Here is a 15,967-nt window from a genome sequence, read left to right as displayed (position 1 = left end):
ATAGAGGTACTTAGGACCACCCGCTCTAGATTCTGGCAAGGGAACGTTGGCACACACCCTAAATTTTGGCAGCGGTACATAGGACCACCCCTTAAATTTTGGAAATTGCCAAATCTAAAAATTGGGTATGGTAGCCTATGACCATAGTATGTACCTCTGTCAGCATTGGGGGTCCATCTCGTTCCCGTTTACGGGTAAAAAATTGCCAAAAATTCAAATTTCGGAGGTTTTTGACCTAATTTATCTCCTTTGATGAGGTCTAATTACCTTATATAGTTATATGGGCGTATACAGGGGTCCATTCCCTTTCATAAGGCATGGGTACATTTGTGCACTCCTTTAAAAATTTGGGAGGGGTACCATGGACCACCCCTTAAATTTTGGAAATTGCCAAATTTAAAGATTTTGTATAATAGTATAAGACCCTAATATGTATCATAAATTTGGATGGTCTATCTCGTTCCCTTTCATCGGTAAAAAAATTGCCAAAATATAAACGTAAGCAATACGCTGTAGCACGTGTTTGGATTTTTGGCCCAATTTATCCCCTTTGAAGAGGTCCTCTTACCTTATATGTTTATATGGGCATGTATAGGGGTCCATAGGGGGTCCATAAGATGTAGGTATATTGGTGCACACCTTTAAAAATTTGGGAGGGGTACCTTGGATCACACCTTCAATTTTGGAAATTGTCCAATTTAATCATTTGGTATCATAGTACAGGACCTCAATATATATTACGATGAATTTGGGTGGTCCATCTCGTTCCCTTTCATGGGTACAAAATTGCCAAATTTCAGTACAACCACGTGTTCGGTTATTGACTCAATTTATCCTCTTTGATGAGGTCATATATTGTCCAATTTTCTTTCATAAGGTATGGCTGTTTCCTTTGGAAAGGTATCCCCTTTCAATTTGGGAATTGTTAAACAAAAAAAAGGTAGAGTCCTTAGGGTGTCAAATATTAGTACGGTCACGTGATCGATGATTTATTTATTTTTTTTTTTATGCGCGAGTCTTTGATACGACGACGGGTCCCTGGCCAATGTTCTTTTATGTCAGTTAGATATTTTGAACAAGATTCATGACCATGGTTCTTGCACACTTCTTTAGGAGAACATAATTTTGAATCTGGTAACGTTGTATGTACCATATTGATAGTATACCTTGACATGGAATGAAAAATAAAAACACATAGATAATCATAAATTGTATTTTATTCATTTTACTGGTTCTTTTTTCTTCTTTCTTGGTAAACTAAGGTATTGACAATGTTTGTAGATTGAGTTGGGTTTCTTTATTAGACCTCCCTCTCTTCTTCTTCTTCTTGACTGTGATGATTTGTTTCCATGTTATGCAGCGTAGTACCGGTTTGCAAAGCTTCGTATTGTGAATTCTGTAAAAAGAACGAGGAAAAAGATCAGTATAGAAATAGATGATGATAAAATGAAACATGTAAATAAAATGCACTCTCAATGATAAATATGATAAAATTACCTGGAAGGTATATTGCAGCAGTCTACGATCATTAACAGTGGGTACTGTTGTGAATAAGTATTTAATTTCATGCAGAGATTTTACTTGTGCTTTACAACACAAATAAAAATAAGCATAATGGCCACAAACGGAAGAACCAAGGCTTTGCATTTGGCTATTATTATATTTATAATACATACAATGAAGTTTGAAGAATGCAACATGTAGTGGCACATAAAGAGGAAGACCATAGCTGTCAAATATTCTACATAACCACTATTATCAATATAAATTGCAATCCACTGGCTTCCTGATTTTGTGGATGGATCTGTATTCACAATTATTGCCAGAGGAAGGGAAATCCGTGAGTGCAGCTAATCGCATGCAAACACCCCGGTAAAATGATTTCTGAATAATGGGCTGCCGTTTAAAGCACTAGCTAATTGTAGTGTATTCAACATCGTGAATGGAAATGATACATAACGCATACGTAGCTTATTTTAAAGTCCAGAATAATGTTGCGCTGGGAAATGATACATAACATATTCGTAGCTTATTTAAAAGTCCAGAATAATGTTGCGCTGTTGGTCGATCTCTGGGAGGGAGGAAAACTTTCCATACACAATACAGTTTGCAGTGCTGCTAATTTCTCTTGGAAATGAACTTCCAATCGGATAGCTCCATGTTGTTGTAAATTCCAATAGTGGCAATCTCCAGCAGAAGAATCGGGAGTTAAGTCAAATACAAACAGTGTATATCCATTCTTGTGGTCGGCTCTTGAAATTGTATTTGCAGTATTGGTAAAATGTATGCCGGAGCCTGAGAACAACGTGTGGTACGATGAAGTGTATATATTCTCTTCAAAGCTGGATTGCAATGGTTTTCAAGGTACAGCTTTTCCATCCACATACAATGTAAAGAAATTAATGTTTAGATGTTGAAATTCAAATGGATTGCTGGTTTGTTCCACTGGATGCTTCATTTGATGTAAATCCTACAATGATACGATTTGGCAATATTCCTATAAACAGGTTATCAATAGTTTTGGATTGTATATCTTTCGGGAAGGTAAATGATTTCATTAGAACTCTTGTCAGAGGATACTTTGCCGGTGTAGATTGTAAAATTTTATTGTGTTCCAATTTGACACTAGGGCTAATGCTGACTTTTTCACTTGCAACGATGCATCTAGGATATTGATTTTTGCACTGACACCACTTTCACTGGCCATGAGACAAAAGTTTGGTTTTGCAGGCACTATTTTCTTCTACTGGTGCTTGCTCCTGCGTCGAGTACCCAAAACTTCAATTTTGTAGTTAAACACCAATTGAATTGTTTTTCCCAAGTTTGATTAAAATAACGTAAGCTGTTTTGGTAATTTGCTTTGCCTCTATTTAGTTCAAGAAAGGACAAAAAATAACCGTGACAAAATTTCCTATATGATAATATTTCTGTGATAGAATTACTGGCAACTTTTATCTCTTATCTCAATGTAACTCTTTATTTGATAATAGTAATAATAATAATAATAATAATAATAATAATAATAATAATAATAATAATAATAATAATAATAATAATAAAAATAATAATAATAATAATAATAATAATAATAATAATAATAATAATAATTCAATTGTGCTGCAAGTTTTGCTTGAGTTGAAGATAAAAGAAAGGAATTTCAAAAACTTTTTCGATTCATTCATTGTATTTGTATTATGTTCTAAAAGACACTGGTGATGAAATTATCATGACAAAATTTTCGGTGACGAAATTACCTATATGGTAATATTTTGGTGACGAATTTTCATGTGACGAAGTTTCCAATGACAAAATTACCGCCGCCCGTTCGCCCCACAGAAATCCCCAAGCTGGAGGATCGCCCCTTCTTGTCTGTCCGCGACTGCTTATTCAGTATATTCTCAGCTAACTTCTAGAAGCCTTCTCCTCGATCCACAATCTGAGGACGCGCCATGCCATGCTGACAAGAAGACCACATTTCACAGAAATTAATATAGCTATATCTTAAAAATAAAATAGGTACTGATTATCGAACATTGCTTTAAAACACATAGGAACAATCAATATGCTCGGATATATAGATGCATATTAAGACTGTGCAAGCTTCGATGCCGTAAAAATCGTAAATTAGAGACTAGTGTCAATGTAGTATTTCATGAATGCATCGTACGTTTGACTATCCGAACTATTCTTGATGTATCACATTGTTTCGCTTTATAGCTACATAACTTTATAGTTATTTTTGTAAGTGATTATACTCTTTACCTGATCTCCACCAATAACAACTGTATGAATTTATATAACACAGAACTGGTATCCAGAAGAATAATTTAAAAAAAAAAAAAGTTTATAATGTGATAATGATCAGGGCACCTTTTGTAAAGGGGGCCTTGTACCCTTCAAAGGTTTTTTATTAACAGCCACTATTTGAATTCATTATACAAACCTTGTATATAAAACAACTAAAACCACTTATCTATAATGTGATGTTTCGTACGGCGCCTTATGTAATGGGCGCACTGTATCTTTCACGGGTTCTTTACCAACATTAACTGTATGTACGTATTGCACAGGACTGTAGCATACAGAAGAGTGAATAAAATCGCCCATCTTTGATGTGGTCTCGCAAGGGCGTCTAATGTAAAGGGCGCACTGCGCCTTTCACGGGTTCTTTACCAATAAAACTGTAAGAATTTATTACTAAAAACTTGTACGTTTATTTATATTGTGATGTTTCGGAGGGCACACCGGGACACGTCTATAGGCAGAAGAAAATTTGGCAACAAGATGTCAAATACTGAAAAGTTTAAAAACGAGGAAGTAAGAAATCTTTTCGTTGAGAAATTCGAAGAAAAATACTCAAAGAGAGAAAGTTAGGTGAGGGTAGTAAGAGACGGTGGGAACATATTAAACGTTGCACACAGCAGGTTGCAAAAGAAGTAGTAGGATATCGCAAATATAAAATGGCTAACATACCAATGGTTGCAGAAAATGACAGAAAGGAAGACGTGAAACACGTTGATACTAAAATCGGCAAAAAGATGTACAGGAAGTTAAACCAAGGAATTGCGAAGAGAAACAGACAGAACAAGGGAAGAGATTTACAAAAGAAAATGTGATAACATAGAAGAATTAGAAAGGTTTGAGAAATATGAGGAAATGTACAAGGAGGTGAGATCTATGGAACTTCGGAGGAGACAAAAGAGTTAATTAGGATGTCAGTGGAAAACAAGAGTAGGAAGATAGTCAACGAGATAAGTGAAGTCTTAGGAAGATGGAAAGAATATGTTGAGGACTTATGTAACAGTAGGGATAGACCATATGGCCTAGATGTTCAAGTAGAAAATTATGTAGGCGAGGATGGTAAAGGGTTTAGTATTCTTCGGAATGAGTTTGAAAAAGTTATATCCAACGTTAGGAATGGAAAGGCGACCGGGATAGATAATATAGCAATCGAATTCATTAAGAATATTTTATACGAAGGCAAGAAAGAATTGTTCCGACTCTACAATGAAGTATATGAAAGAGAAAAGTAACTGAAGACGAAGACTTCCTGAAGACGATCGTGATACCTATGTCTAAGACAGGGATGCCCACAAGAAGGAGGCTATGACACAAACTGCGTCATTGAAATATTGGGGGGTTGAAAATCTATATAAATATGTTTGAGGGAGTGTAAAAATTAATCGAAAAGATTTTTTTTCATGGAAGAACACCTACGGATAGACAATTGAGGGAGGGTGCGTCATGGACATGAGGGGGGGTGGTCACACTGTCTAAGAAGTACTCAGAGAGATGTGGGGATTATGGAAATATAGTCTCATATTGCTTGCAGCAAAAATTTTGCATCGAAAATTAAACAAAAGCTTCAATGGAAGAACAAATGAAGTAGTTCAGGGGAAACAATTCGGGTTCGAGAGAGGTAAGGGCACAAGTGATGTAATTGGATTATTAAGGTTGATTGACGAAAGATTTATACAAAAAGGGAAAGAGGTGTATGTTGTACTTCTTGATCTGGAAAAGGCTTTTAATTTCGTGAATTGGGAATTCTTAGAAGGCTGGGTTGGAATGGAAAGATCAAAGGCTCATATCAATCATATATGAACCAACAAGTAAGTGTTAGAATAGGGGAGGAAATGACAGAGGAGAGTGCAACTGAAAAGAAAGTTTGACAAGGAAAATGTCTCTCGCCAATATTATCTAATACATATAATACCTACATAATGAAGACGACAATTCGGTAGGAGGAGAAGGTTCGGTTTGCAAATGATATGGCGCTTGTTGTGGAATCTGAAAAGAAAATCAAGAACATATTAGAAAACTTGAGGGAAGGCTGCGAAGAATACACGATGAAAATAAATGTTAGAAAGACAAATGTCATGGTGATTGGAATTGAGCTGTCGGTGTCAAATATAGAAACCTTATAACGACTCACCAAGGGTAGTCGTTAACCTGGTTCGATCAATGATATATATATCTTGAGTGGTAGTAATAGTTTGCATGTAAAAATATCTTTAATAATTATACATATTATTATTCTCACCTTTTCTATCAAAATTATAACGTCGATGAACGGTATCAAATGGTTTATTAGTTGATACACTTTTATGTATTCTTATTCAAAAACGTCATGCACACATACAAGATGATTAGGTATCCATAAACAACTACATAGCAACTAACTACATAACACTATCCCATAATATATTATTTTACATATATTAAAAACATTCTTCTTTTGTTATTATTAAATTAACATTCTATTAAGTATATTGCTTATGTATGAGCACTTTCTGCCCACGGTGCAGGTAATTATTAATCTATCCAAAGTATTTCGTTATATAAAATGTCGCCCGACAATTGGACTGAATATAAAAGTCATAAGCGAGCTTGGCTTTTATCTTCAAGAACCACTGGTCCGATTATAATAATGGTCTTACATTACATATGTTCATCACATTTTGATCGCCCCTCGTATGTATCTTCATTACATATCATAGATATAGATACATTTATAACAAATCTTTCATTTCATTAATACTTATTTTTTATTACATTAATTATATTTATTTCATTATCATTCATTACATTATTATTATATTTTATTATTAAAACGTCGTCGCCTATTTATTTAATCTTTGAAGGGTGCGAAGTCAAAATCGTAAGAAGCAATTACAGTTAAAACATGAGTTACCATTATCCAGGGCGCATTATATAATAATTATATTAGGTGATATTTTAAAATAAACATTGGATCAATAAGGCATCAACATATAGAAGAATTTCATTCAAGATAGTCGTTGAATAATTAACTTAATAGGATGAATCTTATACTTAACATAATCTTTGGCAGTTAAGTTTTCAACACAAGTCAATCTAATATAAATAATCTTTGCTTTTAATCAATTATGAATCGAATTATGATTCTTCACATTAACAAGAAAAAATAAAAATCATTTGAAAATTAACTTTCCAGTCTATCTAAAACTATATTTAAGCACTTCAAGTATTCATAAGAGTCATTTTCATTATCAACATTAACTCATAAAATTGAAAATAAAAGTTCACAAGAATCTATAACTGATATGGGTTTAACCTAATTTCATTAACGGTAATCAGCTTACATTCGTACTTGCATATGATTCTAATAAAGTACATTGTACTGCACAATCATGATTAGGTTCAACAATATGTTGTACATGTATTTTATCGTGATTCTGATTTTGATACGAAGTGCCATCTCTTGACCTCTAATTACGTCTATCCATGTAGCTTGTTGTATTCCTGTAATTTCGCCCTATATTCCAATTGTTTTTATGTCTACTTCTGTTGGGTGATTTGACATCAGGATTATCACGATTAATTATTTTAGGCTGATTCCCTACATAACTTTGCCTATTTCGTTCGTTTTGATTGCTAGAATTTACTCGGCTTAGGTTATGTTCCGTATCATTCATACTTCTGATATTTAGATTCCGAACAGGTACAAAATGATCTGAATTATTTTTACTTTTACCTACTCCTGCTTGTTGATTCATAGCATGGTATTGAGTTTCATAGCATTGGACAAGCATTAATAAATGGTTGAAACTCATACATTGTGTAGAAAACAAGATCTGTTGTAACTTAAATGGGAGCAAATTTCGAATCGATGCTATTATTCTAGATTCCGATTGCAATGGATTAACGACTTTTAATTCGTTGTATGTATTTACGACAAATTCAACAACAGATTTGTGCAAACGAGGATTGAAATGTTGATTTCTAATGGTGGCATCTCGATTTGCAAGCAAAAAGTCATTTTCATAATTCGCAATCAGCGCTGCTTTGAATTCCTCATAAGTATTGATGTGATCACGTACGGCTTTAAACCATAAAGAACATGATGGGAGTAGTACATGAGGGATTAATTTCATATATTGTGATCTATCTATACACATTATATTGCATTCGTCCTGAAATTTTTCCAGGAAAGAAGTAGCGTTCTCATTACATTTACCACTGAATTTACTCATAGCCCGTATTTCACTCATCTTAACACTTAATTTTACCTTCCTTTTATCATTCCATGTACTTATTGGGTGACAATTCCTATCCATGACGTGATGTGTCGTTGCACCATCCCTTTTCCGCCCATCTGTCCTCTTCGGATGAATTTCTTCCAAAATGATATCCTCATCAGACACAGGTGAAGGCGAAGTCATCTCTGGTGAGTGGGGAAAAATTCAAGCGATCACTACCCATATTATCGTGGTATGTGTTGTCCTTAACCTGTAGCGTTCTAATTTCTTCCTGTAGAGTAGCTATCAATTGCGTATTTGCACGTATGTTGTTAGAATTATTGATGACCTGAATCTTTTGCTGTTGAACAGAAGATTCTATTGTTTCTAAATCCTTTTTTACACCATTGATTTCTTGGATTTGGTGGTTGTGCTTATCCTGACAATCCTCGGATATTCTTTTCAACTTTTCCTCGAAGTGCGAGGTGATGTCATTCATCGCCTGGACAATTGACTGTTTCGTTTCATCTGACTTCTGTTCCATTCGTCTACTTAATTCCTCGTATTGCTTGTTGGATTCTTCAGACTTCTATTCTATCTTCTGTTCTATCGTCTGCTTCAATTCCTCATATTGCTTATTGGATTCTTCAGACTTATGCTCTATCGTCTGCTTTAACTCCTCGTATTGCTTGTTAGATTCTTCGGACTTTTGTTCTATCGTCTGCTTTAATTCGGTAGACATCTGAATCAATTGTCGCTGTAAGGCTAGTAAGATTCGGTCTTCTGATGTCATTCCTGGTGCTACACTATGTTCACCGTCGTCACTATTATTGTATTCTTTCTCAATTGCCTCACCGTTCATTTTTCTTATAATTATTCTACCACTTCTTAGTCTGGTGAAATTTGTATTCATTAACCTTATTACAAAAGTAAATTCACCCTTACTTTGCTTCGGGATATGAATTTATGAAAAGGTCCCGGGTTCCGGCACCAAAATTTTTATAACGACTCACCAAGGGTAGTCGTTAACCTGGTTCGATCAATGATATATATATCTTGAGTGGTAGTAATAGTTTGCATGTAAAAATATCTTTAATAATTATACATATTATTATTCTCACCTTTTCTATCAAAATTATAACGTCGATGAACGGTATCAAATGGTTTATTAGTTGATACACTTTCATGTATTCTTATTCAAAAACGTCATGCACACATACAAGATGATTAGGTATCCATAAACAACTACATAGCAACTAACTACATAACACTATCCCATAATATATTATTTTACATATATTAAAAACATTCTTCTTTTGTTATTATTAAATTAACATTCTATTAAGTATATTGCTTATGTATGAGCACTTTCTGCCCACGGTGCAGGTAATTATTAATCTATCCAAAGTATTTCGTTATAACCTGTAGGAGGGGAGAAAATAGAACATGTGACTAGTTTCCGATACCTGAGGAGTATTATTAGTGATGATATGAAGTGTGAACGTGAAATAAAAACGAATATAGGAATAGTGAAAGAAGCCTTTACGAGGAAGAAAAGTGGGACCTTGTTTAGTGTTCAGTAAAAGACTCATAAAATGCTTCGTGTAGAGTATTGTGCTGTATGGGTCAGAAACATGGGCATTACGCAAAATGATGAAAAACGACTAGAAGTTTTCGAAATGTGGATGTGGAGAAGGATGGAGATAATTAGTTGGGTCGTTCAGAAAACGAATGAGAGGGTGTTAAAAATTCTGGAGGAGAAAAGATCGGTTTTAGATATTATTTAGGAGGAGTAGAGAAACTGGTTGGGACATTGACTAAGAAGGAACTGTATCATAAGGGACGTGCTAGATGATATGGTGGCAGGAAAGAGAGGGAAGGGCGAAGGAGGCTGGCTACAATTGATGGACGATATCAAAACAGAAAAATCGTACGTGAAGACGAAGAGGTTAGCGGAAGGCCGTGGAGCATGGAAGCTTCTCAGTTGCAACCAGTGACCTGCCAATAATGCCAGACAGACCCGTAGCCACCTCAAAAATGTAGGGGTGCCGGCTGAAGTTAGTGGGGCCGATGCAACCATATGATAGTTCATCACCATATTATAGTTCTTTTGCAAGCCTACTGTAAAACTTTTAGGGGGCCAGCAAAAATTTAGGGGGCCGCCCCCCTAGACCCCCTGGATACGGGCCTGATGCCAGAATACCTGTTATGATAATCATGAGTCATAATTTCCGGAATATAAAGTGGAAGGAAGAAATAAAACGCTTGTTCCTTCCTTTATTTTAGTAAGACAACCATTTCGATGGGCCTTGTAATCCCAACGTTAACATTTACGAAAGTTTCCTGGTTGTTACCACTGTAGGGTTAAGAGTCCATAGTGGATCTCATGGATGCTATAAGTAACCTATATCCGGCAAGAGTGACTTTGCTTTAACGTGGGTGGTAGAAAATAAATTATTATATTGCAGTTTTACAATATGTCGTGAAACTAAAAAAGAAAGAAAAACACATTTCAAACCCTGCTCTGTATGCAATATAACTAAGGGCGCCGATTTCTCTGTAAATTTGGGGGGCCCATTCAGATGCAGAAGGTATATATATGAGGATTTTAAGACAAATTGCATTCAAATTATGTCAAATATTGTATATTCATAAATACAATAGTGGTGCCCACATGAGCTTTGGGGGGCCCGGGCTCCCCGTCCCCCAAGGATCGGCGCCCTTGAATATTACCCCTTAAACTTCCTATAGACTCTTGAACACCATATACCACATTCCGCAGAAACCTGGCGTGGGGTCGTTTTCAGTGAACGTAGCACTTCTCAAACTCCATTTACTTAGCTAATATTGTATATATAAAGAAAAATATTTATTTATTTATTCCACACACTGTTCTTTAAAATTAAATTAAAAAATACAATGCAAATACCCATTAACGAAAGTTATTGTGGTTTTGTATTTCCTATTTATGCTATATGTATAAGCAGTTGCTACTCCAAATAAAGGCCTACACAGAGATCCATACAGTTCGGAATACTGTTTGCCAGTACCTCAACAAGAATTTATTTTTATTTTATTTATTTTTAAGTAGGACTGCACCCCGCAGCTCCCGTACTGCGAAACTGCTTCTCGGCTATTATTTAATTCTTTTAAAAAATGGGGATTAATTCAACAATGAATCCATCCCTCTCCACTGAATATGCCGAGGAGCGTGGGTAGTGTCATACACAATCTGAAACATTGTAACCAATCTTACGTGCTGCTACATACTTAACACGGAAATACATTACTCTTCCCGACTCTCCATACTGATGTTAATTTTCTATTACGAGTGATAAAATTAAATCATATATCCATACACACGCAAAAATCGTGAAAAGTGTATGTTCTGCTTTAAAAAAATATATTTAGAACAATTAAACTTGGTATGGTATCACTGCGAAGAAACAAAGGGTGGCATACATTTGTTTTGGGTAGTGTGATGTGAAAATGAACAACCAATGAAATAATAGTATTTCGGTTCAGTTCACTGTGATTTTTTTAATGTAAACATGAAATTTGATACGAGTTACAGGGAGAAAACATGTAATCCTACTCTAATTATTGTGTATCTTCCGGAAAGTGGAAGGCTGCCTGTTGGTATTGAAAATGCTGATATTTTTTTTATTGATAAGAAAGGACGCCATTTCGGAGGTCATATCTGAGTATCAAGACGATTGAGTGAGTATATTGATATCAAATTGAAGAAGTAAATGTGTTGCAGACGAATGTAGGGTACCAATAATATCGCTCATAAGTTGTGATTGTATTCTGCCCTATGAAGTTATAAATGAGGAGGTTTAATATCTAATCCAAAGAGCAGGTTATAATGTATTGATGCAAATGGGAGACTTCTGATATAAGATCATTTCTCTAAGTGCGAGTACAAGGACAGCATAATCATAACTCAAATTAATCGAATGCAGTTCCAGATTCGGAGGGATCTAGTATTCATATTTACACTTCAAATTACATATCGGTTCATATATACAGCATTCAAGTAGCAGTTGGGCAGAGCTACATACCCAAGACGTATAATTAATCAACAAAGAATTCCAGAGTTAGCTCTGGTAATATATTTAGTAAATGTAGTGTGTAGATGTGCACACAGATTAACATGCAAGTTACTAGGCATTACTCGAGGAGACGGTCCTACCAAATTGTCACATTTCTTACATTTTCAGGTTACGTTAGAGTTTTGTATTTGTTTTAACAGTGTGGACGTATGGTGTATAAACTACAGTGGATAAAACGAACTAACTTGTGCTAGATGGCCACTAAAAACCACGAATGCTATCTAGCCGAGTCAGGGCAGGAGCGCAGCAGGGGTCCATAACGGTTGCAAGCTGGTGTGTTCATAGGGGGCAGGCGCGTCAGCGACGGGGGTACTTAAAATCGAGGTTAATGGGAGAACACACACATACAATACTTTCACTACTATCTCTAAAAATTTATTTCAGTGTGCTGTGCATTACTTACATTCACAATCTCATCCCTTCACGAAAAATGTTTCACATCGTATTTTACCAATAATTTTTTTATTTGGTAAAACCGTCTGATCGAGTGAGCCCATTTTGTGTCAACGTAAATGTTACATTTTAAAGTTGGTGCTATATCATTTTATGGGGGCATAATTTTGTTAAGTGTACGGAAGAAGTGTGTTACCAGATTTCACACTGAGATTGTATAAGTATTCAAATGTATCAGAATCTTACCTCTCACATGTACAATAAGGTAGAAATATGAAATGCAAAGCGTGCTCTGTATTCATAATAAAGACATGATTAAGTGAAGTTCTATGTGATGGCAGGGTTCAAAGTGATCATAGAAGTATCGCAAAGCTGCTTATGCGTGTACCCACCGTAACGGTATTTATTTTTAAACCCCTCAGCTTTCCAAGATGACAGTAATTACTTATGAATAGATTGGGTTCTTCACTTACTTAGTTCATAGATTTATCCCAGCGGAGCTTATCAGAACTTAACCTACCGTTGCTAATGTTCCTGGTCTGTACGGACGCACCCCTGCGCATATCGCTGCTTTGCTCTTGCCTTGATATGGTTAAATAGCTTAGTAGCCACCTACCACAAGTTGGTTTAAGTTTTTATGTTGGTTCGGTTTTATGCACTGTAGTTTTTTTTCTATCATATGTCCACACATTACAGTTACACTTAGCCCTTGTAAAGTCATCTGCACCCATTAATGCCACTCTTTCACTACAAAGCATGTTTTAAGGCAGTAAAAGTTGATTTCATGCTAAGAGAAGTTCATATTTCATGAATATAACTATGCCCCGTAAAATGCGAGCTAAAAGATATGTAATTACCATACAAATGTAAGTAGTACCTAGTGGAAGTAGACGCTTTGAAAAATCGTTTGTGCGGCGTGTGATTACTTGTTGAATCACACAAGTAGATCTTCGTTTACGCACGTACCAACCATCGTTAACGCATCTGCTTCCCAACACGTACTTCCTGCTTACGGATCTTCCAACTTCCAACCATAATAAATAAGACCTCCTAAAGTGTATCTGCATTGTAATGTAACTCTTCTGTTAAGAAACGATTCCACGGTACTAAGAATGAATTTCATGCTCAAAGATGGAGGTATTCATATACAATGAATTTAAGTGTGCAGACCTAAAATAACACATTTTTTTATTGCTCTAGCAATACGTAATCAAAACCTGAAACTGAGTTCTGGTACATTTATTACCTCTAATTTCCATCTACAGTATCTCAGCCATGAGTTTCCAAGCATATTAAAGGTCTTAACCCGATTAGTAGACATGCACCAAGAGAGTAAGACTAGCTTTTATTATGGTGTTATTTATACCAAGAAAAGTGATGTAAGACAATAGTTACTAAACTGTGCTCTTGAGTATATAATTTAAAACTCAGTCTCACCTTCAACTTCAATGTTGACCTTACGAATCGGCATTTCTATAATGCGTGTCCCTGTCGGCCTGTTGCACCTGTGTCTAAATATTTCACTAATTTATGATTTGTAAAGAAAAAGGAAAAGAAACCAGTTATTAATGCTTTCAGATGTCGTATTCTAGTAGCGCCTTGATACTTTTTCTACATTTACCGTGCATATTACCAACAGGTCCACATGCATATTAAGTTATTGTCCAAATTAAGAATAGGGATCGCATTAATACAACACTTGAGCGCCACGTTTCTTCATAGAAATAGTGTCTTAATCAGGGTTGGCTGGTTTAAACCAAAAAACAAAAAAAAAAAAAAAAAATGTTCGTAAGAGAGTAAGTGTTTGTAAAATCTGATGAACACACATTTGTGGGTTATCACGTTTCACTCCCGTATATTATTCGTATTATATTCAGACCTAAATTCCCCATTCATTACTCAAAAAGATTATACTACAAAAGCAACTTTTTTTATAAGTTTATAAATGTTTATTTTGTGATTTTTTTGTAGTTGTTATTATTGTTATGTAATTGCAATCGAAGAAAAATTCTAAATATTTTTTCGTTTCAATGTTTACTATTGATAAAATACATCGAAAATGCCGTACTTTTGTGTGTGGGGGGGGGGTCATACAGACCCCACGAGAGCCATTTAGTGAAATAAGTATATTTGGTATCTATTTATGTATAAACGAGTCTGAGCCAAAGTGGACTCAAATAATTCGTATCTTTATTCACTTTTCTTATTGATATGCAAATTAAGTCGGTGTATTTCTTTAATTTGGACCAATAAAAGTCGTTGTTAACTAACTTGAACTAAATTAGTTCTTCTATACTCCGTAGTACTTTGAAATTGTTCATATGTAATTCTGTGTAATGGTTTTACTTGTGCAACTGTTTATCTTTTTGTCCTTCTGAAATGACTCTTGACAATTATATTAAGAAGCATGTAAAGATCAGTACAACTTATTTTTATCAGGATTCCTTCGTGAGTGAGTCGGCAGACGTATCGCATTTGTGGCCAATTAGTCCTGGTTCCGAGTTCAAATGGAGGACAATTTCTCTCAGATGTAACTCGAGAAGCGGTTTTTATTTCGCTTTAAGCTTATGTGACCCCTTCCAGCATAACCCGGTTGTTGCATAATAACATCAAGGCGAAACAAACTTATGTCTGTCCATATATGATATGAATATATAGACCAAATTATTTAAACCATAAAAACCTGGTTTAAACCAAAAAAACCGTTTTTTTTTTTTTTTTTTTTTTTTAAATAATAAAAACCATGGTTTTTGCCAACCCTGGTCTTAATAATTCCTGCACTCTTATATCGTATCACCTACAGGTACCCCACCAACTGCGTACAAAGTTATAACATACCTGTAAACTCACATGGACATAAAACTTATATTTTCACTGTGGGGAATTACAAGTGCGAAAAACTCATCAATCTTTGCTATGCTAGTTTTTACAAGCTACCTTGGAAAATATTTTCGTTCAGGGCAGTGTGCGAAATTGGATAGCGCGCACAAAGATGTATCCTTAGGTGCAGGAGCATTAGCGACAGCTCGAGTGCACGCAAAAGATGGAAAGTGCAGAAAACGTGCACCAACCTTTGCTAGGTGGTTACATCAAACTAACTTTACATTACAATTACCTAGTTAATGAGCCACGCTTTCTTACTTTGTTCCTATACTAATACATGACGTACATATTTGACGCGTACATGAAAAAGTTTTAGAGCCTAGGTGAGTAGAGATACGCAATTAGGATATATATCTTTAGTAAGTTCACAGGCATTTAGTAATTCGAGGATGGCAGCTTACATGTAATTTTTCCTTGCATTGAACAGTGTTGTTTTAGTGTGTTTATTTTTCTGTATTTTAGTAAAAGACTCCCAGTAAAAATTGACCTCTTACATGGAAGTTACACAAGTTCCAAAAGAGGTATGGTTAAGCCTTTTAGTTTTCCAAATAGCCCTTTGTGTTCTAAATAACATAGTAA

At 35.2% G+C, this 15,967-nt stretch overlaps 1 protein-coding gene across 1 annotated transcript in view; it reads left to right on the top strand.

Moving 5' to 3' along the window:
- Window positions 1–11,442: 11,442 nt before the first annotated feature.
- LOC145694632 (uncharacterized) overlaps window positions 11,443–15,967 on the top strand; it is a 56,775-nt gene continuing 52,250 nt past the window's right edge. Inside the window, exon 1 of the mRNA XM_081771040.1 lies at window positions 11,443–11,717. The gene's annotated coding sequence lies outside the window, so the exon portion shown is untranslated. The remainder of the gene's footprint in view (window positions 11,718–15,967) is intronic.

The sequence above is a fragment of the Thermobia domestica genome, chromosome 9 (assembly GCF_964235325.1).
Source record: "Thermobia domestica chromosome 9, izTheDome1.hap1.1, whole genome shotgun sequence".
Classification (NCBI taxonomy): domain Eukaryota; kingdom Metazoa; phylum Arthropoda; class Insecta; order Zygentoma; family Lepismatidae; genus Thermobia; species Thermobia domestica.
The sequence above is the reverse complement of the archived record's forward strand: the minus strand, read 5'-3'. Positions and strand labels throughout refer to the sequence as shown.